Consider the following 27,770-nt stretch of genomic DNA (forward strand, 5'->3'; position numbering starts at 1 on the left):
TTTGGAAATAATCGATTCATTGCCGAAAATCGGCGTTTTGTCTATCCTCACTATACAACCCTGGCCAAATGTATTAGGCACACTCTACAGAATTGGTTTATGTCTTTAAATATTGCAATTCTTTCGGATTGTACTGTATTTTTATGGATTTTGCCTACTACCTACTTGCTGTTATCCCGACCTACGACAACTTATTATTAGGGGTGTGGTTTCTTTAAAAACACTATTAACTCATTTCAAGGGTCAGTTTTATATTTGAAATGTTGCTTTCCAGTTATTATAATCAGTGAATAATTGCGATTTATTCTATACTTCTCATTTTAATAATATAATAATAAAACCCTTATCCGCACCCCAATGGTGCATAGGGCACTGTGTCATATTAACGCAGTGTTATCTTGATCGTTTACACAAGAAGGATAGGTGATCAGCCCTCCGCTTCAGGTACCAGTCCATGGTAATATTGAATAAATATTACAGTGAAAAAATCACTTATATTTATTTTACCCCCTTGGGAATCGAACCCGGGACCTCCAGAACGGCAACCGAGCGTGCTGACCATTGCACTACGGAGGCGAACATGTGAGTTAATACCACAATAATACCACGTTAATACCAAGATAATAAAAACAATACAATATGTAATCCATATGTTAGGGTTGAAATAAGTCGTACATTGAAATACGAGTATTAAAACGTGGAATTTTTTTGGAATTTATGATAGAGCATAGTTATTTATTATTATTTATTATCTGTGGACAAGGAGTGCGTGCTGACCATTACTCTACGGAGGCGGACAAATTTTCTTCTTCTCTTTGACTTCTCATTTTAGCCTTTATTATTTTCCAAGTGTTCAAATTCATCATTTCTTCCTTCTCCTAGCTTCATTTTATGCAGACCACCTGGGCTGTGAACAAAATTCGCATTTATTTTTCATCAATATTCCATATCAGCACAGCGTATCGATCGCGCACATTTGTGGCTGAAACGTATTCAAGCCAAAGAGCCGCATGTGGCTCACGAGCCGCCATTTGCCGACCGCTGACATAGTGTAATTACCGCTTTATTTTATTTTTTTAATGATTTTGATTGCGATGTTTAAAATTTAGGAATTCGACAAATACTATGTGGGTAGAATTTATAAGAACGCCATACTAAATTAATCAGAAAACAATGCTTATTATTCATATTCCAAAGTCATAATTACCCGAATCGGGGTGTGCCTAATACATGTGGGATGGATGTTTTATGTTCTTGTATTTCAGTGATCATGATTCAACCGTGACGTTAGTAATGTTTCTATAATTCTAAGATGATTTTGAACAACTATAAGTTATCTTCAAACAACAGTATTCAATTAGTTGTCTGTGATATGTGATTGTATCCGAGTATTAAATCATTCTATTGACATGCATTAGCGTTAAAGTTGATTAATAGTATTTTCATGGAGTCTCAACCGTTTTATTCATCCTACTTTATAAGCACGCCCGAGAATGCCGGCGGAATAGAGGAATTTTTATTCAGATATGTACCTCAGTCGTTTTAGCCAATGACACTTAGCAGTCGCGAGACTTCTTATCACCTGATTGATAATTTAGTCACTTAAATCATATTAATCACGTGACTTTACTTTTGGGAATCTTTTCTTTTAGCATAAATCATTATAAAAATATGCAAGGTCAATATAAAAAAAATGAATACTGATTTTTTTTTGACTGAATGTCTATTTACATGTTTTTGACATAATGATAATTTTGTAAAATTAAAAAAAATTAACAAAATAAGTAAAATATTTTTTTAATGGTTTATTTGATTAACAAACCAATTACTTGTAACTTGCATTTTGATTTTATAAATTGACTTTGAAAACTAAAGACTTATTTTTCTCCGAGTTTAATAATACATAACAATATAAAAACATAAACATTGTTGCAAAATATAATATTTACACCAACAATTTTTTTTATTAAATATTTCTTTCAAGTAGTATTTTTTATTGATTTTAAATTCCTTCTCATAATTCAATTTTTTCTTTCTTCTAACCCTTATCCACACCCCATGGTGCATAGGGCACTGCATCGTAGCGACACAGTGTTATCTTGATCGTTAATCCCATGAAGGAAAGGTGATCAGCCGTCCGCTGCAGGCACCATTCCAGGGTGATATTAAATAAACATGAGAGTGAAAATCTCCCAAGCGAGTGTTTTTGCCTAGAATTTTCACTCATGAATTACATGAAATTATAGTAACTTTAAACATAAAGAGTAAATCCACTCACAAGTAGGCATAGGCTATGAAACTTATAAAGTTGAAGCCTGAGTAGGGACATGATAAACGGTGTTGCATAAGCCGTAGCTAGATTTCAGAGTCACTTGGACGTTAGGTAATTCAAAAAAAAAAAAATCTCCCATATTTATTTTGTCACCCCTGGGAATCGAACCCGGGACCTCTAATACGGTAGCCGAGCGTGCTGATCACTACACTACGGAGGTGGATGCAATAATAAATAATAATAAAATAATATAAACATTTTTGCTAAATATCACATTTACAACAAAAAATAATCAAACATATCTTTTAAGTTGTGTTTTTTATTGGTTTTAAATACCTTCTCATAAATATGTAAATAAAAGTTAAATTACAAAAAAATCATTAAAAATACGTAAACATATTATTTTCAGTGAATAATTAGTTTTTTCACTTCACAACACATTTTACCTTATAAACTTTTCGGTTTATTAATATACTATTGTAAACGAGATATTTAGATTCAATTTCTTGAGTAATTTAAAGTTATAATGAAGAAAACGAGACTCAGACTTGTAATTCCTTACACGGTTGTGTATACGCGAGGTTATTCGATATGTTCACGACTGGCCAACTTTAGTAAGTTCAGTCGTTGGGACGTTTGTTCGGTTTCTTTTCAACTTTAAGCGTCACGTCTTGTTTCATTATTTGCCCGATGTCTGACCCAACCCATCAATCCATCTAACTAATAACGTAATAACCACGTGTGTATACGTAATACCACATGCGATACTTGTAATCGAAGCATGGATACACCTTCTGACGATCACCTATTGCGTTTGAACTCGTTATGCATCGTATCTAACATAAACCAAAAAATCAAATTATTCTAGCAAAGTTTAAACTTATCATCGGCTTCGTTAGTCTGCAATGTCTCTTTGGAAGAAATCAATATTAAATATATTTATTTTGATTAAACAATATTTATTGATAGTTATTACAGATGTTAAATGCTTCTGTATCAGATCTAAGAATGCATTGGGACAGCTTTCAATAAGATGTATTGAGAACAATCCTTCAAAGGTATTTGTGTGCAAATTAGTCATTGAAATCAGTATTTGTGTGCAAAGATTTTACATATTAAATTATTTTTATGTAAATTATATTTGAAGCACTAACTTTGTGATTTTCCATTTCATAATTAAAATGTAACTTTGTTTCAAAGTCATGAAACAAAGAAAACTATTTTTTATTGGTGTTTTATTTTCTCTTCATATTATTTCTTAATTTTGCCACTAGCCTTTAAAAAAGAGTTTTCCCATTGACAGGTAACTTAAAACTATATATAAACAACAGTAAATACAATATATTATAATATATTCACATACAAAAAAGGTACAAAGAAATCATGTTGGTTCTCTATGGGAATAGTCGAGGTGCGGCAAACAATAGAAAAGGGAATCTGTAGTGAGAATAAATTTTTCATGTAAGTCTGTAATTTTGTCCGCCTCCGTAGTGTAATGGTCAGCACGCTCGGCTACCGTTCTGGAGGTCCCGGGTTCGATTCTCAAGGGGGGTAAAATAAATATAAGTGATTTTTTCACTGTCATATTTATTCAATATTACCCTGGACTGGTACCTGAAGCGGAGGGCTGATCACCTTTCCTTCATGTGTAAACGATCAAGATAACACTGCGTTTATATGACGCAGTGCCCTATGCACCATTGGGGTGCGGATAAGGGTTTTATTATTTTTATTTATTATAAGTCTGTAATTAGTTTGAATGTTGGTATTTATCATTTCCAAAATAAATTTGGGTTACCATCGTTAATTTGAACAAATTGAAGTTAATAATTAATTTACTTACAGCCCGTAAATGCCCAGACTTCCATATTCTTCTTCATCTTTGATAAGATGTCAAAAATAATATGAATAATTAATATTTACTTTATTGTCAAATAACAGAAACCTAGATGAACTTGAAATATCGCGGGTACTTTATTCCACCATTATGGCAGTCCAGACTCCTGAATGTAATTTACATATAATACACAGATTTATCAACGTTTTATCACATTTGTGTAATGCGAGCGCACTTAACGACATGGTAATATTTATGTGAAACAATTCCCATCACCATAAATCGTCACCCGATTATCGTCCGTCTAAGTTTGGTGTTAAATACGTCAATCCTTCTGACGAGTTCGGGGTTCTGACCTCTGATTGACGGTAAATTTATTATGTGACGGCTTAATAAGCTTTTCAATTGCCTCTCCTGGCCTCGGTGAACAATTGTATTTAAATACATTGTCAATTAGCGGGCCCGTAAATTTTGTACTTAAATCGAAATAGAAAACAATGGATGAATATGTTGGTGACAGATGTTAATGCATCAAATTGCTTTGACGCTTTATCAGTGTGGTAGTAGAATCAAACAAAAACTTATTTTCAATAGCCTTTGTTCTAGCAAGACAGGTTAAGTCATCAAAGTATAAACATACTGTTTAAAGGCAAAAATGCATTATTCAGGACATGTAACAATGTAATCAATGCCAGTAATAGGAGGGATTTGCTCAAGATGATATAGTCAACTTAGATGACATAAACATTCTTTATAAATATGTCCTGACTCACGTCACATTATATTTTATACAAGCTGTACTCGGCCTACAAGTTAAATTTTTTATTTTTCAATTTCGATCATTTATCGTAAAAGCCTGATTTTTTCGTATTTTTTAGAAATAAATCAAACTGCTAATTAGCGAGGAAAAAAGCCACAAATTATAATACATTTAGATATATTATTTGGTATCAAAAGCATCAGGAAATATAGTCCAATATTTTGACTGGTCGCCAATAATTATTGTGACACCGATTTCGTAAATAAGCCATTTATTTTCTCGTGTCATAAATCATTAATTTGATCATTCACAAATTGAACGAAGGTTCAGTCAAAACAGTTCCAAGGTTTTCTGCCTTGTAGAAATTAAGACGAGAAAATGTGGAGATTAATAAATTACCGACTTCAACTCAACTCTGTCCATAAAAGGAATTCATTTTGTAACGGCAACTTCGTAAACGAAAACGGAGGCCCAAGGATAATTAAAAACAAAAATTTACGATTCACTTTAATTCCAATACCTTGACCCATTTCGCAAAATGATAAATGGATGGAAGTTAATAATATAAATGGTTGATCTAAATGAAAAAATAATAACTCGCTGATTGTACCAGATGGCTAATGATTTACGATCATTTATCGAAAAATGTGCAATTTTTGTAAGTTATCGTGTTTTTATATTTGATGGAGAAAATATAACTTTTTCCCAATAAAGTGTATTTTAATAGCTGTTTCACTTTGTGACGAAGTTTTATTGTAAACATTCAAAGTATACTGAAAATAAATAAATAAATTCCAGTAGTGATCATGTCTTTAAGAACAGTGTCCGTCGATGGTTGCTTCTCGTTGGAAGGGACAAGGTAGAAAGTGAGTTAATTAAAGTCCAGGTGTAATTATTTTATTGTAAAACCTTTATACTGTATTTGTTATTGTATCTATTGTGTGTAATGTATATAATCTAATAAATAAAATAAAAAACAAATAATAATAAAAAAATTATAAAAAAATGTATTAACATGTAAGTATTTTGGCTCAACACAGGCTATACCTAAAAAGCCGTTATACATATAGTAAAAAATGTATGTACTCGTATCTATGAAATAAATAAATAAAATAAAAATGAAATAATAAAATGAAATAATAAAATCGATTGTAAAAGAAAAAACAAACAAAATGGTAGGTTTTCCATGTACTCGTATTTACGAAGACCTTTTTTTTTTGTTTGCTATATGATTTAATTCGACGAAGATAATGCTTGCAAAGCCAAATTTCGAGTAGGATATCCGAAATGTTTCTTTTTAGTTGAATCTGATTGTGTAGAGAAAATTATGTTCAAATATTTTTTGTTATTTATATCGATGGGAAGAAAGTTTCTTAATTGATTCTTTGAATTTATGTATTAAATTTATCCTTCTGTATAATCTGCGGAATCGATAAAATATACGGTTCTAATTTACTAAATGCCTGACCACACTGTCGGCCAACAATGCTTAGACCTCAATCGACATATCATTGAAATAGATGATCTACTTAGAAATTTGTGCCAATAACAAGACTTGGAAATAACTCCATCTTGAATTTTGGCGCAAACCTTTCAATTGACACAGATTATGGGAATTTAATATATTCTTCCAACCTCGTTTACTAGTATTTTATTAAGGAAAAATATAAGTTATCATTATTTTCGCCGTCTTAAGTTAAATGTTGTGTTTTCGTAAGCTAAGTTTCCACATTTGATACATACCAGTCCCCAATAAATACAAATAATATCTAGAATTCTGTCCTTGAATGTCTTTATTTGAGAATAAGAACAAATGTTACTAGGATAAGAAGTTTTTGTGATCCTAAAAAAAACAAATCGTCTTAAATCTTTCAACTATTGTTTTCTCCCGTAAATTATCACTGCACATATTACAACTTTTACCTAGAATTGTATATCAATATAAAGACCCTCAATCCATTTAATATTTATAGTAGTTTGAAAATGCCATAACAAGGGAAAAAAATGACACAAAATTTATTTTTATATGTTCTTAACAATAAAATACAATTTAGTAGACTCAAACGTTTAAATGTTAAAATCAGACATTGATTTTAACATTTAATATATAAAATAAATCTTCCCCGTAGAGTTTATTTATACCCTGTAAAAATAATGTATCCCGAATTTTCATAGCATAGAATAACTGACATGTGGTAATAATTTGCGAATATGTAAATATTTCACGATACCGGAAAACTGTGCACTAGGGAAATGTGCATATCTAATGGACAATAGGTTGCAGATTGCATCTTTTGACCGAGTTATTTTTGACCGAGCCATTGTTTATTATTATTATTTGTTTATCAATAAAATAGGTTAATTTATTTGTATCCTTATAACGTACACTTATTTTAACGTGTAATTGTACGCAGGCCAAAGCTGCCCATTATTATAAATTTTAATCAAGTTGTGGTAGAGTGGGCTCGAACTCGGAAACTATGATTCAGTCCATGACACTAACCACGGGACGACAATCCAACTTTTCGTCTTTTATTTACATTTTATTGCGTTTGAATGCACAATATACGTATGGAGTATAGGTACTCCCACTCACAATACAATATGTACATAAATATAAAATAACATTTCCCAAAACAACTCGTGGTTTTTATATTGTCGGATTACTAATACTTTGAACAGAAAATAAAAAAATTAAATGTGACTAAAAAATCCTGAAGCATCACTAATTTCTTTGTAAATTCCATTACTCACCTAACCCTACATGTTTTCTGAATAATATATATTTTTACATTTTAACATCCCAACATAGATGAAGGAAAATATGGAAAAATAAAGAAAAGTCTGGGTATATATCATAAGGCTTATGGCCTGTTATAAGCGGGTTTTGTAATCACTGTATACACGTGACCATTCTGAACATGATTGACAACCATACTACTCATATTTTTGGAACTCATGTATATATCGCATAAATCTCACGTCGCTTTATTTGTGAGTTCGCGGCAGTATGTGTGGTTGATTTAAGTTAGTTTTTATTTAGCAGAGATCCTCTTTTTTACATTTATGTAAGATTCTGATCGAATTATTTCACTTTTTTGTTATTTAACAAGGATATGGACGCACCAAAAATGTTGTAAATATATTTTTACAGCTTCAGGCCGTCCCGACCTTGTGCCAAAAATATATTTTACGCGAAAACTTTTCAAATTATCATCATAATCTAATAAAATATCAATTATTTCTTAATAAATCCGATATAAATGTTAAATCTTGAATAAGAAAGTATGCTTTTCACAAACTTTAAAGATATTCGAAAACTTATCTAATTTTGAGCCGAAAACTGAACTGAATCGCAAGTGTCACAACGGGGGAATCGGTAAAAAAACTTTAAGAAAGTAGGTCACAGACGAGGGGAAATACAGACCAAATTCATTATAGTTTTTTTAACCTAATATTAATCTAATTCAAAGCACACACATTCGTTGCCATTCTTTTTATCCTTATTTTAGTATATTTTTGGAGTAAACATTTTTTTCCCCGAAACAAAAATTACTTTATTTTATTCGACTAATGGTGACAGCATTGAATCAAATATGTATTGATATATTGTTTTTTTTAACCTTAGTACACTTGGGATACAAAGTTATTGTTTAATTAAATCATAACTGATTTTCGTTAGTAATTTTTACGTATACTTTATTACTAAAATTAATTTTAGTTATGTGTTAGACGAAGTATATCGTGAGGTGGGGACGACAACGAAGACGATACTGGAATGAACATATAAACAGGATGTCAGAAGACAGACTTCCACGTATCGCCCTTCAAGGAAAGGACGCAGATCCCCAGTCAGACCTCCAAAAAGGTGGAAAGATAGCTAGGAGTCAACATCCCAAGGATTCTTCTACACCTTTAGCAATAATATTCTCGCATAATTTCGATTTTAATGTATACGCTTTAAATTTAAAGTTTGAAATGTATATGTTAATTGTAAATAAATCAATTGAATTGAATTGAAGAGCGACAGGCGAAGGCACAAACAGATCCTTAGGATCTACAAAAAGAAGAAGAAGAAGAAGAATTTAAGTTTATTATTATGGCACTCTTCTTATCATTCATCGTTCTCTTTGTGCAATACCACTTTAAATTAATATTACTCGTTAATTATGTTCAATTTTCAGGTACTTCAGTGTTTTAGTCACAGTATTTTTTTCGGGAAGTTTTTCTCATTCATACATTTTTGACATCTGTGTACATTGTATATCATAAACCTAATAACAGAAGGTTTTGGTCAGGCACGTATTCATAGTCAGTTGGTATTTCCCATTACTCCCTTACATTACATTCCAAATCACTAGACGTATTGCAAATATGTATGTCGAAATAGTTACCCATAGATATTTCGACATTAATATCAATATGTAACTCTATTTAGATTGTAGCTAAAGTTATGAATTTGAGTGTTAGAAATACATCTTAGAATGACGGCAAATTAATCTCGACCAAATTCATTGTCCTTTATGTACTGGATCAATCAACACATATTACCAATTAACAATTACATTTACATTTTATATTTACATTTTATTAATTTAATATCGTAATTTAAAACAGTCGAGGTTATCAGTTTGACTCTTCCGTTATCAATGCAGGATAGCGCATTGAATATTGAGGTGTATTTTTTTTAAATGATTGTTATAAATTTACCCCATGGTAGACGATTCCCGGGCAGACCACCAAAGAAATGGATCGATACATAGGAATCGACATTGCAGGAGGCTAATCCCTCTTAAAAACAGGCCACAAGGTCTACACCAACAAGAAAAAGAAGTTGAAGAAGATTGTTATGAATCATAACATTACTTCTAACACCTATATATTTTATTAACCTTAGCGTATAAGGACGTAAACCCATATGCATGGAAGTGTAACATGGAGTTGGGAAACGAAGGGTGAAAGAACACTGAATGCTATCGAAATGTGATCACTCAGACGAATGTGCGACAAAACGATGTATGATAGATGTGCGAATAGTGAAATAAGAAAGGAATGCAATGCTGAGATAAGCATTATCGATAAAATTAAGAAAGGTGTGTTGAGATGGTTTGGACATGTAGAACGAATGAGTGAGGAAAGAACGGTAAAACAAATTTATGAGGCGAATGTTAGTGGGAAGAGAAGCAGAGGAAGACCGAGAAAAACATGGCACGATCAGGTATGCCAAATACTTGAAAGTGGTCAGGTTAGGAGTCGGAACAATCGGCGGGTATGTATGAGGAGATGCATGAACGTGGAAGAGGCGAAGAATGTTTGCAAGGACAGAGTGGTGTGGTGCTCTATTCTCTCTGCCTACCCCTGCGAGAAAGCGGCGTGATGTTTAGTAAGTTAGTTAGTTAAGAACACTGAATGCTGTTGAATTGCGATCACTCAGACGAATGTGCGACAAAACGATGTATGATAGATGTTTGAACGGTGAAATAAGGAAAGGATACAAGACTCTGAGATAAGCATTATCGACAAAATAAAATAAAAAACGCAATCTTTCCCTAGTCTACACGTAACGGTAGCTCTAAATATTTATTTATATTTCGATGTTTCGAAATAATTAATATTTCGAAATAAGACACGACTGAAAGGATGCAGAAAAGAATTTTACGATCTGTTTTATTGATCTCTTGGTAAAAATGCCGGTCTTCTATAAATGTGACAGTTGTATACATAGCAAACTCATATGTATAGAAAAATTGCCACAACACATGTTACGTTTTGACATACTTTATTTCATTTAATTATTTCATCACTCTTGTATACCAATTTTATCATTATTCAGTATTCATTACTTAGTATTAATGGCATCTCAACATAGATGACGAAGAATATGGAAGTCTGGATATTAACATTGCTTACGACCATGTCATAGACTAATTTAATTGATCACTTTATCTTCTTCCGTGGTCTCAATATTGTGGATTGTAGATGTCAATATAAAACTCCTATGTGGAGAAACCCAGATTTGTGAACAAGGATTAGGACACACTCAAATGTTATGTGTAATTGTGTATGAGGCTGCGGAAAGGATTATTGTTATCACCCTATTAGGATTCTTTGATTAAATTCTATGTTACGATATGGCTCCTTTGTTGCATAAAAGATATTATTAATAATAATTTGATACGTGATTCTAAGAAGCGTTCTTTTATCTGCGTATGTTTTGATATAAAATGGTCCTTGGAATGTCGTGAAGACATGACATATTGCTTTTTCCACTCTTATCTTTCCTTTTGTCTTTTAAGACTAGTCATCAAGCGACAAGGAATACTCACTTACTCGGCGACCCACTTAACTTCTATGTATCGGATGGCCAGATAAAATTCATACCGAGTGGAGTACTCGTTACAATACAACATTTGTACCTAACGGAGTACTTAATACATAATTTAAAATACATTTCTATCTTGAGACTGTAGTTTGTTTTAATGGGATAGAGCAAGAAGGTCGAAGAAACTTAGTACTGTCACAAAGGACCCTACATCAAATACTTTAAAGGAGACATAAATCAACGATCGTCGTGCATGTATGAGACAAGAGGCGTGTGCGTAAAGATATAGTCTTCTTCTTCTTCTTCTTTTTCATGAGCTCTCTGTCCTCTACTGCTGGATATAGGCCTCTTCTCCGGTCGGTTGCTGCTTGCAGCTAGTTTCTACCCCCCGCAGCGACTATGTCGTCGGACCATCTCTTTTGGGGTCTTCCGACACCTCTTTTGTTCTCCCAAGGATAAAGAGAATGTTTTGAATATTGAAATCATGAACTTTGTGGATCATATTGATATATTATTTTGAGAAATAAAAAGACTTTGTGTTTTGATCCACTCACATTTTTATTAACCAACTAGTTTCGGTAACAACCTGTTGCCCTCTTCAGGGTTTAATTCATGACTAATGTTTTGCGTTATTTTCTTTCTTTCTAGCCCTGCGATCAAAGTGGGTGCATAGATATGTTTAAAAGGAATTGAAATATCAAGTCCTTAATTAATTTCTAATTTTATTACATGCCACATCTTTAGTTACACCCATTGCGTATCTTGTATGCTTGTATCATCCGCGAGTCTATAGGCTCGCCGTACGTCTTCACATTTCACATTGTTCTTGAAAGAAAAAAAATGTAGACCGCAGATATCTTCCCATGAGAAAAAAACTCACTCTCGAGCGGTTCACCGATGCTACTTTTTTCACACTCATTGTCTATTGTATTATTGTACGGATGATAACGCTACGCTGTTCTGACACGTATGAAAACGTTGATTCGCAAACAAAAACGCATGTTCATATCATGCAAACTGCGTTGAATTACTTTTAACTTAACTGGAAAGGGAATCCAATTAAAAATCTATTTTCCAATCGCAAATTGCATGCGGTCTCTCAGACGAATGTGCGGCAAAACAATGTTGATAATTACTCGAATTGTGATATAAAGAAATAATGCCAGACTTAGATAAGCTTTATTAATATTAGGAAAAGTGTGTTGAGATGGTTTGGCCATGTGAATCGAATAAATGAAGAATGAACTGTAAAATATATTTTTTGGAGGCCAATGTAGGTCGAAATAGAAGCAAAGGAAGGCCGAAAAAAACTTAGTATGATCAAGAATATCAAATACTTTAAAGTGGTCAGGTCAGGAGTGGAAATAATCGGCGGGTATGTATGAAGAGATGCATGAATCCGGAAGGGGCGAAGATCGTTTGTAAAGACAGATTGGTGTGACGTTTTATTTATTCTCTCTGCTTACCCCTGCGGAGAAGCAGCATTATGGTTAGTTAGTTAGTTAAATTACATGTTGTATGCTTTCATTAATGAAGCTATTATTACTTCTTTCTTAATGGTTTTTTTCTTCGAAAATATCTAAATTTAAAGTGTTTTCAAACGCTAATTCAACACAGCGAATATTTAAATTTTAGCTACATAAACAACATAGTACCTTAGTGATATGAAGAACGTATTTTAAATAAAATATCTTAGATCAGGCCTCGGTAGCTAATTTTATTAGGAGATATTAAAACGACACGATCCAATCCGCAATCCATTTATAAATTTTGTAAGGCTAAAGTGCCGCAAGTTATTAAATCAAATGAAAATCCATTTGGCGCAAATTAGCAGATAATTTAATTATATCTCATTGTAGATACTGCTAAGTGCTATTTAAAACCTTACTTTCTGCCGTCGATATTGAAGATTTCTTTCTTTATATAATTTTATAACAATATTTATTTTTATTTTTTATAATTCTTTCTTGCAAATATCATTTATATATTATGCCTTGAACATCATACTGTGAGTCTGAGACTCTTAGGCTTACTCGAAGTACACAGTTTACACCTGCCCTGTGCAAGCTGGTTCCCTACTTGGGGCAGAGTATCCCCCTTTTGATCTCAAAATTCAGATAGTTTGTTATCTTTCAATCAATATCCTTAAAATATAGGTTGTCTTTTTAGAGGTACACAAATTCGAATTTCCCACAATAAATTGATGGTGGCACCCGCCGAGTGGCATGTTGCGACATCTCGTTGAAACCACAGCTTTGTCACATCAATGCCATTCAACTGAGGTACGAAGAAGTCAGTAATCATGGTGTAGCGCTCTCCAATAACCTAAAATTCTGGCCGTCTTCGTTTTTAAAAAAAATATGGGCCAATGATTCCACCTGCCTATAAACCACATCAAACAGTAACTTTTGATGGATATAAGAGCGTCTCGACAAATGCCTCTGGATTTTTTTCACTCCAAATTCCGCAACTCTGCTCACTGACATAGCCATTTAACCGAAAATGTGCCTCTTCAGTGAACAAAATTTTACGTTGATAAAGAGGATCAAACTCAATATTGTTTTCGGCCCATTCACCGAACCTACGACGCGCATAATGGTCATTCAGTATATTCATGGTGAAATGGCAAAAAGTAGTGACCTCGAATCAACTGTCAACAGTCAAATTGACAATCTGTAGAAACAATGTTGCCAGTTTAATAAAGAAACTATATAATATAATTAAAATGTAACTTTGTTTTAAAATCAATATATATATATATTTATAGTGATTTTAAAACAAAGTTACATTTTAATTATAAAATGGAAAATCACAAAGTTAGTGCTTTAAATATGAATTATAGTAAAGTAAACTTAAAAAAAAACACTTTATATATTGTATATTCCAGGTCAATAAGTAGGTAGATTTCTTAGGTATGTCAGATTTTTAACGCCATTTTTTTTTTGTTACAGGTAAGTTCATGGACCTTGATGATAAATATTATAGTGCATAAGCCGATTTCATCGTTAGAGGTATGTATGGATCATTACGTATACAAGATCACGATTATAGATCATTTCTAACATGTACTATAACCCCTAATGATTTACGACAGACTCCGTTTATCATTGTTATGGCAGGTATTCTCGAACCTCGTTCTAATGTTAATCAATATTTATTAACGTTTTTTTTCATTTAGAAAACCATTAGTCATATTTTGTTGTCTCACTATGATTATAAATGTAAGCTTAGCGAGATTCGTCATGTTAAATGTTCAGTGGATTTTATTTAATTTTATTTAAATGTTATTGAGAGTTAAGATAGTAAAAACATTTTTAATTTTAGTTTTACTTTCTGCATCATATAAACGCAGTGTTATCTTGATCGCAACACATAAAGGAAAGGTGATCAGCCCTCCGCTTCAGGTACCAGTCCAGTTAAATATTGAATAAATATTAGAGTGAAAAAAAATCACTTATATTTATTTGACCCCCCTCCTTAGGATATCGAACCTGGGGATGTATGAGGAGATGCATAAACGCAGAAGAGGCGAATAATGTTTGCAAAGACAGATGTATTAGGTTCTCTCTGCCCACCCTTGCGGGGAAGCGGTGTGATGATTAGTTAGTTAGTTTGTATTTTTGTTTTGTTTTATCTCTAAGTAGTAGTTTGTAGTTTTATACTTTAATTCCCCTGTTAACAATTGGATAAATACTGTAATGAAAAAAAAACCCAAAAAAATTACGGACTTGTCTTGAATGCTTTTTACACTTTGAAAAACTATAAATTTACTAAACTTTCCATTGTATTTTGTTCGTATTTGTGTTCTCGTATTAGTTTTAAGTTCTCTATAACTCGCCATAAGGAAGACCCCAAAGAAATAATCAATTTATTCATTACTCCATATCATCATACGCAATCTTTCTTTAATTTCGAGTGGTAAAGTATATTATACTCGTATGGTATAATGTTTTGTAGTTCGTTTTACCAGATGCCATAAAGGAACTAAACTAATAAAATTTCCCTTGTTTGGTGTTTGAACAAAAAAATTACATAAACATAAATTGACAAGTCTTCAAAGACACACAGCCAAAGGCAAAGCAAATGTAAGAAATGCTGCTAAAAGTCAAACAAGACCGTGGCGAGTAAGATTTATTGAGCACTGAACAATATTTTGCATACAAACATACCGTGTGTCTTTGTCAAGAGTAAAATACTTACACTTTTCTGTATTTCTATGAATCCCACACATTACATCTTATGAAGTGTTCATCGTCCGAAAATAAATCGCCTGCTTAGCATAAAAAATGTTTCTGAAATCGTAAATTATTATCTCACAATTATATAAAGAAATTATTCTTGTTTGCAGATTTTTTTATAGAATTCTTTACAATTCTCAGTCGTTACTTTGATTTATGTAATAGCATACTTATTCGCATTTTGTATAATTATAAATATTTATTTATACGACTAGATGTTTGGACGCGAAGGAAGGTAGGAGTGTATATCAGGACAGAAGAATGTTCCGTTCTATCTTCTCTGCCTACTCCTACAGAGAAACGGCGTGATGGTAGTGGTAGTATTAGAAGTATATACACGTGTATAAAAAATTGAACAATATGTATATGAATTGCCGAACTTATTCCTGCGAATCAATGTCATCCAACCAATTATAATTTTTTAAAAAAGACACTGCTAATATTTTTGTGAATTAATCCTACTGTATATTAATGAAAATAAGAAAGACGTACGGATTAGAATCAGATATGGAGTTAGTGGAGGAGAGGGAGACGGATTTAAGACACAAACGGATAGTTAGTGTTCCTAGGATAAATATCTAGTAATATTGCATGGGTTAATTGAAGGTTAACAGGGATATTCCTTTTTTGCTGGGAAGTAATTCATAATCTCGGAGCTTTTTATTAATTAATCTTTTAATCATTAGTACATAGCTAAGTCTTGTATTAATACTGAAGAAAATGAAAATAATAAGCCTCACAATATCGGTATTTATGATTTCATATATTACTCGTAATTACGGATAAATATTTATTTTATGAAAAAGGAATTTTTCTCTTTGAAATGTGTAATTTTAATGTACATATATATGTACCTAATTGTTTATTCAGACATTCTGTAGGTACAGCCATTAGCTTCTCTTGTCATTCGTCTCGGTAATTGCTTAAATTCTCGGAATATGTTATTGGATACTTTAGTTACTGTAATGATATATAATTCTCAAATCAGCATGCAGTCTGTGTTACGATACTCTAGATTCTAGAGATAGAAACGCGGAGGCCGTACAAATCTATCATTATTTCTTACATAATGAATAATTTATTACGATTATCATTGCATAAAATTTGTCTCAAATAAGCAGCGAGCAAAATTAATAAAATAAAATATTTCTCGTACTTATATACTCGTACATTAGTTAATTCGTTACTTAGGTTCATTTTCCAAATGGTGCATAAGACACCAAATCAAATCGACGCGATGCTCGACTCAACCGTCAGTCATGCGATCCAGATTTACAGATTTACGAAGACATTACTGCTATATGGGAAAGGAAATGGAGAAGAAATTACTTTATATGTATAAATATATTTAAATATATAAATATATTTATATATATATAAATATATATATAAATATATTTATAAATATATTTATATATATATATATATATATATATATATATATATATATATATATATATATATATATATATATATATATATATATATATATATATATATATATATATATATATATATATATATATATATATATATATATATATATATATATATATATATATATATATATATATATATATATATATGTATATATAGGAAAAATAACGTTGAATAAATGACTAGGGTACTTAAAGTTGCATATCCTTAATCTTCTAGCTTCTAACCATGAATCTTGAAGCTCTAAAGCTTGCAAACGCATAATATCATAATACGTATATAAAATTATTCCATTTACCTTTTTTCTAAATTATGTTTGCAACTAGAAGTTCATATTTCTTCATGGTAGATGGTCCCCTCTAATGGTCTGATAATATTGTTATCATACAAGCTTTTTCTACGTAATTAATTTCCTTTGATAATTAGAATAATCTGGGCACCTTTTTTTCATTAACGCCATTTTCTTTGTTCTCCTTGCATAATCCCTTTCGTGAAGCGCTTCCTAAACTTTTGCATTTTTTCTACATTTAAAATATTGTATTTATTTTCTTTTATTAATTTAGTCATATTACGCTTTAAAGACGCACTAAAGTAAGATACATATTCGACCATTTACGATATATATATAGTACCTACATACAATACAAAGCATTAGAAAAAGTAAATAAGAAAAATATACTATTATTATCTCAAATGAGACGAAGCATCTATCGTTTTTATACGAAAGAAGATGAAAGTCTACGCATTCCAAGGCTTAAGACCTGGCATTAGGCTGGCTTAAGTTTTGACGTTATACACTTGTGTAACGTTCGCCATTCTACCCATTATTAAGCATCTACATATATTGCATTAATTTTTTAATGATGTGAGGTTTCTTCATTCTTTCTACATTCAAATTTAGGTAAGATTGTTTTAGAATTAGTTCAATTTAATTTTTTCAATTTTTTTTAAGTAGAATAAATAGTAAAAAAAGCATTCTTGAGACGATGTTTTCTGAAAATAGCCCTATATAAAATAGCCAAACATAATTAATAGCGGTATGGTTCGCTAATGTGATAATTGATTTCACAATACTTCTATATTATAATAATAATACATATATTATAAGAATAATCTCAAAGTTTAATCTTAAGTTTTTGATGGATATCAGAGAATCATCGTATGTATCATCGTATGTGTAATATTTTTGTTGTTGTGAGTATGTGGGTAAATGGGACAAAAACTCGTTTATTTTGACTCGGATACGTACTGTATAATTTATAAGTTTCACAACGGATTTCGTATTTTTTACCAGATACAGCAACAAAAAATTGATTGGCCTAAGACTTTTCAAAGAAATAATAGCGCCAAAACTACATGTAAATGTATTTTTTACTGTGTTAATTATTCATTCTTTATGGTTCATTCAATTTATTAACGGCAAGTGTAGAAATTACCAAACCTCTTCAACATATTATATTCATGTTCCAAAGCTAAATAAAATTGTTTAAAGCTAAACTGGCATTACACAACGGAGTCCTGGTTCCAACCCTAATGTATGAAAGTGAAGCATGGAATTGGCAAAAGAAGTATGAAAGTAGCATGAATGCAGTCGAAATGCGATCTCTCTGAAGAATGTGCGGCAAAACGATGTGGATAGATGTTCGAATGGTAAAATTAAGAAGGAATGCAAAGCTGAGATGAGTATTATCGATAAAATTAATAATGGCGTGTTAAGATGGTTTGGAGATGTGGAACGAATGAGTGAGGAAAGAACGTCAAAACAAATTTATGAGGCGAATGTAGTTGGAAACAGGAGCAGAGGAAGACCGAGGAAAACGTGGCACGATCAGGTATGCCAAATACTTGAAAGCGGTCAGATTAGGAGTCGAAATAATCGGCGGGTATGTATGAGGAGATGCATAAACGTGGAAGAGGCGAAGAATGTTTGCAAAGACAGAGTGGTGTGGCGTTCTTTTCTGTCTGCCTAACCCTGCGGGTAAGCGGCGTGATGGTTAGTTAGTTAGTTAGTTAGTTATAAGCTGTACATATTCTTGATAATTGACATTGTCCAATAAATGATTATATCGCTGGTCTTGTATTTTGTACCAGAAAGTTATAAGAAGAAAGTGAAATAATATTTAATAATATAATGACATATCAAGACAACCTTGCCGTAACCCAGAATCCCAAAAACTGGTTTCATCATGGTTAATGTGATGATTGAATTATCGAAAATATCTAATATATGAGTGATTACCGACCTCATATACTCGTACATAGGTGAAGGGGTAACTAGCATAACAGTTATTTATTATTTAATATTATTTATAACGGTCATTTAATATGTTATCAACGAAGAGGTTAAAATAATATATTTACTGATATGGCTAGAAATAGAAAGTAGTATAGGCCAATTCTCAAAACGGACTTGAAATATAGGCCAATTCTCAAAACGATTTGAGAATTGGCCTATATTTATTATATAAATTGACTTGCAGTTTATTACTACTACTACTTCTACCATCACGTCGTTTCACCGCAGGGGTAGGCAGCAAGGATGGAACGCCACACTCTTCTGTCCTGACATACACACCTCGCCTCCTTCACACCCATACATCTAGTCATACATGCCCTCCGATTACGCAGACTTTTGACACCGCCAGATTTTAGGTTTTGATTTATCTGACCGTGCCAAGTCTTTTTCGGCCGTCCTCGTTCTGTTTTCTCTCTCACATTCGCCACATATATTTTCGTCGTTCTCTCGTTATCCATTCGCTCCACATGTCTATACTACCGTACAGAACTCTTCCAGTACATACACCGTAAAGAACCAATTTACTAAGGGCGACAAAATGATCGGTGGTTGTACTTCTCTAGAAAAAAATGTAAGGCGACGGGCATCAGATTCTCTACTTTTTTAATGGTGATAAAATTAATGAAGATACTCAGTCTCTGTACGTGTAATTAATCCTTACCTACAAGCTACATGATATATTTTAATTATTTTTTCAAACAAGTAATGTAACGCCGCTGTTGCAACATTATATGCACCAATACCCTGACAAGATTCTTGTTTGGAGTTCCTTTTTTTATTATACTTAACATCAATATTTTTCGTTTATATTTTGATAACATTACACAAAAATGAAATTAGAGTTTTCTAAAAACTCATATTATTATAGAGATATTAAGGAAGAAGTTCTCGTTACAGAATTTGTTTAAACCAAGTCACTCAAGAGACAAAGCTGAAGTCAGCGTGCATTTCGCTAGACGTATGAATCAAGCTTGTGTAAAATAATTAGAGAAATATATATATATATACATATATATATTTATATTATATATATATACATATATATATATATATATATATATATATATATATATATATATATATATATATATATATATATATATATATATATATATATATATATATATATATATATATATATATATATATATATATATATATATATATATATATATATATATATATATATATATATATATATATATATATATATATATATATATATATATATATATATATATATATATATATATATATATATATATATATATATATATATATATATATAAAAATGTCCAAAGGAACGCTTCCTTCCTTCTTAGTTTAAGGCCTACGTATAAACTGTTGTATTTTTGAATTCCTGGTTAATAAAAGCATATTATAAATTGATAGTTTCATCAATTTTTTAATGTATTTCTAAGTATACAAGTGTTTGATTTTTAAAATAATCAACATGTCATTCCACAAGGTTATTGCCAAATCAATAAAAACTATGAAAGTTAGTATTTTGTTTGTTGAAAATACATAGTATTATTTGGCACCAGAAACCATACTAAATAATAAAGAATTATCATAACATCGCCTGAATTTTTTAATACTTTTTTTTCGTGTTTTTGCGGTTTTGATAAGGTTTATAGCCCGTGGGAAAATTAATCACGATACCTCCTGAGGTGTTGCTTCCTAATATCCTAATCCCTAGCTATATACAGGTTGAGATATTGCACAGGAACAAGTATGGAGGTCCTCACCAAAACGTTACATTTCCATTATAAATTATTTTAAGTAATCAGGAATTCTAGCTAGTATAATTGTTACGTTTTGGTACGATTTTATAATTTCATTTTAGTTTAACACGGGATTGATCACCTTTTGCAGCAACATTAATTAAGATTTCGATAGAATTCAGTAAACAGAACATAATTTGCATTCAAATGATTTTTGTGCATTATTGGAAATGTAACCTTTTTGGTTAGGACACCGGTCCCAGGAACACCTTAATATACAACATTTTGAGTGTGTCCAAATACTTGTTCATAAATGAGGATTATCTCCAACTATAGGCGTTATTTATTATATTATTTTTTTGACATCTAGACATTATTCTTCTTCATCTATGTTGAGATGTCAAAAAATAATATAAAAAATAACTCCTATCATTGGAGATAATACAGGTTCGTGAACAAGTATTTGGACATACTCAAAATGTTGTAAATAAATTTACTGGTCAAATTAAGGGCTAAAATAATAATGTTTTCTAGCGTTTCTCACGTATGTGATTATAATTCAGGATTTGGACCTCACATACAAATGGAAGAGTTTCTGCTAAAAAAAAAAGCTTCTTTCATCTCACCATAGATGTCTCTAGTGAAATTCTAGTGATTCAAGCACCATGTTTCGAATTTGAACCATATACATATGTAGAAATTTCAAGAATTTGAGTAATGTTGTTGGCAATCATGGGTAGAATTGGTGAATGTTACATGTATGTAAAGTGATCACTTAAACCTATGACGGTCGTAAGCCCTGTAAATGCCCAGACTTACATTTTCTTCCTCCTAAAATATTGTAATACCTTAATAGTATTTACCAAGAAAGACGTGACAAATCCGAAGTTTTCAAATTTACAGAAATAACTTTCTTTGCCGTGAGCCGGAACGAATTCGGGAATTATTTTAAATACACATCATGACCAAGACGAATTCCCGGAAACATTTATTTTTTGCCCTTATGAAAAATATTTGGTTTGGCTGTGCCGAAAATGTTCGACTGCGAAACTTGCGTCGCGAGTTCGATTTCCACCAAGTGCAAAATAAAATACTAGAAAGATTTATCTTCAATTCGTCTGTGCTTGTGATGTTATTTTTACCTTCCCTTTCCTTACTATCCTACCTGCAGATAAGCCTCTAAAAGAAGGTGCTTTGCAGGTTATTCCTTTTTAATAAATTATTATTAACATAGACGAAGAAGATAAAAGAGTATTTTATTTTCTTAGAGTATTTCTAAGAGTATTTTAACACCAGGAACTTCTTAACACGGGTTACCGTCTGGAAGAACAGGATCCATCTTAATTATTTTTTGACATCTCATCAAAGATGAAGAAGAATATGGAAGTCTGGGCATTTACGGGGCTTACGACCGTCATAGGCTGGTTTAAGTGATCACTTTACACACGTGTAACATTCACCAATTCTACCCATTATTGACAACCACACTACTCAAATTCTTGGAAGTTCTATATATATGAACCAATTTAGAAACCTTGTTCATGAATCACTAGAACTTCACTAGAGACATCTATTGGTGAGATGTAAAGAAGCTTTTTACTAAGCAGAAACTCTTATATTAAATATTAAATTAATTAAATTAAATAATTAAATAATTAAATTGTAAAAAAATAAAAAAAATAAAAAAAATAAAAAAAATGATAATAAAAAATCCATCTTAATTATTACCCTTCGAATTTTTTCCACTTACACGTCATTTTGATTTTTTTTACACAATTATTTTTTTACACAATTATTTTTTTACACAATGCTCTTCAAAAGCGAAACAGCTATCACATCAAATAAAAAATCAGTATAATCAGACATCGTGTATTGATTTTCACTTTTAAATAACACATTACGAAATTCTGAAAACTTAACGCCAACTCAACAATTTCCCTTTTTAAAATTTTTAAAATAGATGTCAAATTCGGCAGTAATTTCAAACACGATTCATAAGGAGAACGTGTTTCGGAATTCAAATATCCCGCCGGATGCTGTGGTATTTCGATTCCGCCAGAGACGAATTGCAATTCAAATTATCGACAATTCGTGGGATGTTCAATTGTGCTCGGCGCTCTGTCTGTGTAAAATTTGTGCGCAAATGTTCCGAAATTATTATCACGTGTTCATAATTGCAACGATTCGAGCTTTTAATTTATGTTTGTCTTAATTTATGTTTTATCAAAAATTAAAGTCCGTTTTGTTAAATACGTCTTAAGATAGCAAGGCTTCCCATAAGTATTCAATTTAATTTCATCTATAAAGGTAGATTTTTAAATTTTTTTGACATCTCAACATTGATTATGAAGAATATGATTTGGATATTCTCAGGGTTTATGACCTGTCATAGGCTGGTTAAAATATCACTTGAAACACATCTAACATTCACCCCGACTTTATAGATATTCCCTTAAATACCCACACTTCTATAATATTCTTCTATGTTGAGATGTCAATATAAAAATAACTCTTAAATGGAGAAACCCACGTGCAAAATGCACCATTCTACCGCCACACTACTAAAAATTTTGGAATTCCTAAATACATCATAAATCTCATAACGCTTTATGTGTGAGTTCACTGGACCGATCTATGGTTGGGTTGAGAAAGCTTTTATTTAGCTGAGTCTCTTTCAATTTATAATTTATATTTGAAGCACTAACTTTGAGATTTTCCATTTTATTATTAAAATGTAAGTTTAATCACTAAAATCACTAAAATCATATAGTTTTATTTTAATTATAATCTTTTGATTTAGGTGTATGTTACATCCTAACCGGATTATTTTACATACTGCGAGACGCCTGAAAACGTGATTTTCAATTCTTATGCAGCTTATAATGTGATAAAATATACGATAAATTTTATGACAGAATACATGAGTTCACAACAGCCACCTAAAAATATAAAATACCGAGAATAAACCCAGATTTGGAACAAGTATTTGCACAAACTCACAATGTTTTGAAGTAGATTTTTACCTGTATGATATTTTTCCGAATAAACATTATTTTATATTAATACTCATTTACTTTCTTTCTTTTAATTTTCTCAGCGACTCGTTGTCTTAATGAATTTGCATTTTCTGCTATAAAATAATGAGGATTGTTCGAATAATACTGTCTTCTAGATAATCCGTCGTCTCTATATCATCCATTTAAGAAAATGGCGGCAAGCCAAAGGAAACACAGACGTACTGTATGCGCGTCCATTGCTCTTTAGTGAAGAACAACTTCGAAGAAAGAAATGCAGATTATCAAATGCATTGAATTCATTATTTTGAGTACGTTTTTATATTGAGCTTAGGTACATATTCGCTTCTTAATTGAATCTACATATTAACCGTTGTATGAATGACAATGTACGTTTATATTCTTGAACTTTCACTCCACTTACCTTTTAGTGCATTACTAAAAGACTTTTAGTGCAAAATTGACCAGAAAAATACGTTGATTAGAATTTTTTAAAACTGAAACCCTTGTAAGTTGAACGATAAGAGTTAAAAGAAAAAGGAAATACATTTCCCTCATACATAATATTTGTATAAATAGCTTCCTTCTTTAAAGGATTTTAAAACGTAATGATTTACTTATATTATTTTTTGAAATCTCATCAAAGATGAAGAAGAATATGGAAGTCTGGGCATTTACGGGGCTGACGACCGTCATAGGCTAGTCACTTTACACACGTGTAACATTCACCAATTCTACCCATTATTGACAACCACACTACTCAAATTCTTGGAAGTTCTATATATATTAACCAATTTCGAAACATTGTTCTTGAATCACTAGAACTTTACTAGAGACATCTATAGGTGAGATGCCCAGACTTCCATATTCTTCTTCATCTTTGTTGAGATGTCAAAAAATAATAAGAAAATTAACTCCTATAATTGAAGATAATCCAGATTTGTGAACAAGTATTTGGACACACTCAAAATGTTGTAAATGATTTACTTACATATTATAGGTGTCTCAACTTGATATGTAACATCTATCGTTCCTCTTTATGTGAAAGAAGATGGAAATCTGTGCATCCCAGATCTTACGTCCTGGCTTAATAAACACTTCACAAATTTTTCAACTGGTAGCGCTACAATCAGCCATAATTTAAAACGTATCGAAAATCGTTCCCCCATATAGAAGGTTACAAAGCAATTACATGTACTTATACAGGTTTCAAGAATTAATACAATATGGATGTTCAATAATGGGCAGAATAGTGAACGTTACACAAGTGTATAAAGTGATCGCTTAAGCCAGCCAGATGTCAGGTCGTAAGCTCTGGGATTCTCAGACTTTCATCTTCTATAACTTTCATAACTATAATAAGTACATATCCGTAGGATGAATAATTATGTAGCTGATATAATAGATAATATTAATCTTGTTGGTTTACTAACAAATAATTAATAATACTTGGTAATGTAAAATAACTGTAAAAGTTATTTCACATTACTTTCTTTAAATATCCAAGGAAACCGTGCTTTTATTATTTTTTTTTAATCAAGGAAAGAAGAATTGATGTAAGCATTTTAAAATACTCTCTGAAATTAAATAATTTTTACTTCTTAAATAAAATGTACATCTGTCAGTTTTCAGACAGACGCGTCTCAATGCCCTTACTTCTATTTGTATTATTATAACGTATTGATATTTTCAACTGAATATAATTACCGCTCATTGCTTCCAAATGTGACTTTACAACCATATAAAGGTCCCGCCTTTTGTTCGATGCATAAGTGAGCTTTAACTGAAATATTTGCCTATAGAGGTTCGTCGGTTCTATTAATGATTTTCAGTTAAACGTGCAAGAAACAAACAATGCTAAATGTCATGTCAATGGCTTTGGTCGTTTTTTTTCTTCAAAGCAGTCGTCACAAATTTGATCTTTTGTTCGGCTTGTTCTGAACAACGTGAGTGACAACTGTTTTGAATGCAGTTTCTACTCTCTTTTTTGAAGTTCTATGAATAAAAATTACCTACTTACGAGTGACAAAAAGTCTAACGAGCCTGGCTTGATATTTCGCAAAGACCTTTTTTTAAACATTCTCTACGCAAACGAAATGAATTTTGTGAAAAGAATGTTAGTTTTTTTGTTATTTTTATTTTATTTTTAAAAAAAATTGTGTTTTTATTATTTACACAAATATTTCAATTTCACACTATTTCTGTGAGCCTAGGGGAGTTCGTTATCCGAAATAGGTATCAAATTGTGGTAGAGTGGGTTCGAACCGAGAAATTCTGAGTCCGCGACACCAACGACGGGACCACAACCCGATATTTCATGCAGTATTTATAAATTAAATAATAATTACATCTCAACAAAGAAGAAGAAGAATATGGAAGTCTGGGCATTTACGGGGCTTTTGGCAGTTATTTATCATATCATAAATAATATGAAAAATAACTCATATAATTGGAGAAAATCCAGATTTGTGGATACACTCCAAGTATTTGGACATACTCAAATGTTGTTAACATATTTATAAATATGTACGTACCTATATTTTTCCAAGAACAAATCGATACATTATGCTACCTTTAAAAAGCATTCATAATATAAATCTAAACCTTATTTGCACCTTTTGATCATATTTATGTCATTAGAATTTATTTCAATTAACCTTATAAAATTCGTATTTTATACATTTTACTCTTATTTTTTGAAATTCTTATTAGTACCGTTTTTGCAAATGTATGAAATATGCATAGTACAAATCCGATTCTATATTTAAAACTAATGCTTTCGGCTGATAGCGTCTTCAGACCAATGAAGATGATTCATTTGTATTACATTTTATCAAAATAAATTAACACACGAAGGAAAGGTACTCAGCCCTCCGCTTCAGGTACCAGTCCAGGGTAATATTGAATTAATAATAGAGTGAAAAAATCACTTGTATTTATTTGACCCCCCCCCTCTCTTAGGAATCAAACCCGAGCCCCCCAGTACGGTAGCCGAGCTTGCTGTCCATTACACTACGGAGGTGCACAGATGTAATATTTTTTAAGAAAAAATATATTACTTCTTATAACAATATTAATACAAATCGATACTGATTTTCTCGGAATGGAATAATCGAGTTATGGTTTTGTTGACTGAGGCGTTTTATTGTCTTGGATTTGCCTGTAATTAATTTATGAATGCAAGACCCTTTGCTGAACCGTAATATACTATACAATGCCATCCTTATTTATGGTCGTGTGCAAACTGTTTCCAAATAAGTCCCTCGCAAATCCCATTCCCTGCCTTGATGGCATGCAAAACTAGAATTTATTATCGTGCGATGTAGTTTTATCAGCAGGCAGACAATGTATGAGTCAGTATCCCTTGAGATGCTGAATAATACGTTAAAAGTGGCTTATGTTACCAAAACGTACCTTCAAATTTTGCATAAAATGTTACTCCTTTTATACGAAATCATTACCCAAAAAATAGGAACGAAGGAAAATTACCATTTTAGAATTACTAATTTAAAAAAATGTAAACGCTCACTCATTTCAAGAACGTCATAAATCAAAAATTGTCAATTTTCAGTTGTGCGCGTTTTCGGAATGCCCAAAAAATGTACTATATCCCAGCAAAAGAGGCATATTTTTAACATAATATTTACCCGGTACAGGGCAGAAAATGTTGTTTTTGCATTTTGAAGAAAAGGTATTGTTTAATTATTTTTCTAAATATACTAACAATTTTCAAATGGAGAAAAAACCTTCAGGTTTTACCTAAAAAGATCTGTTGCACAGTAAAAAGTTTAATAAGTGGCTTGATATTTATTTTTAATACATTGTGTTATATTTTTAAACTTTAAAAACGTTCTCCTGAAAAATCAAGTT

The 27,770-nt window shown here is 31.5% G+C and overlaps 1 protein-coding gene and 1 long non-coding RNA gene across 2 annotated transcripts in view; one reads left to right on the forward strand and one right to left on the reverse strand.

The window, feature by feature from the left end:
• The window catches only part of LOC148311213 (putative G protein-coupled receptor Mth-like 1), a 190,345-nt gene that overhangs the window by 60,588 nt on the left and 101,987 nt on the right, over positions 1 to 27,770 (forward strand). The window lies entirely within an intron of this gene.
• On the reverse strand, positions 714 to 25,819 carry LOC148311214 (uncharacterized). Its single transcript, XR_015837288.1, has 3 exons — positions 25,608 to 25,819; positions 24,892 to 25,023; positions 714 to 907 (listed from the first exon to the last, which is right to left on the reverse strand). It is a non-coding gene; the product is annotated as an uncharacterized LOC148311214 (long non-coding RNA).

The sequence above is a fragment of the Brachycentrus maculatus genome, unplaced genomic scaffold, assembly GCF_059751285.1.
Source record: "Brachycentrus maculatus isolate JH-2025_06_01 unplaced genomic scaffold, ASM5975128v1 h1tg000069l, whole genome shotgun sequence".
Lineage (NCBI taxonomy): Eukaryota > Metazoa > Arthropoda > Insecta > Trichoptera > Brachycentridae > Brachycentrus > Brachycentrus maculatus.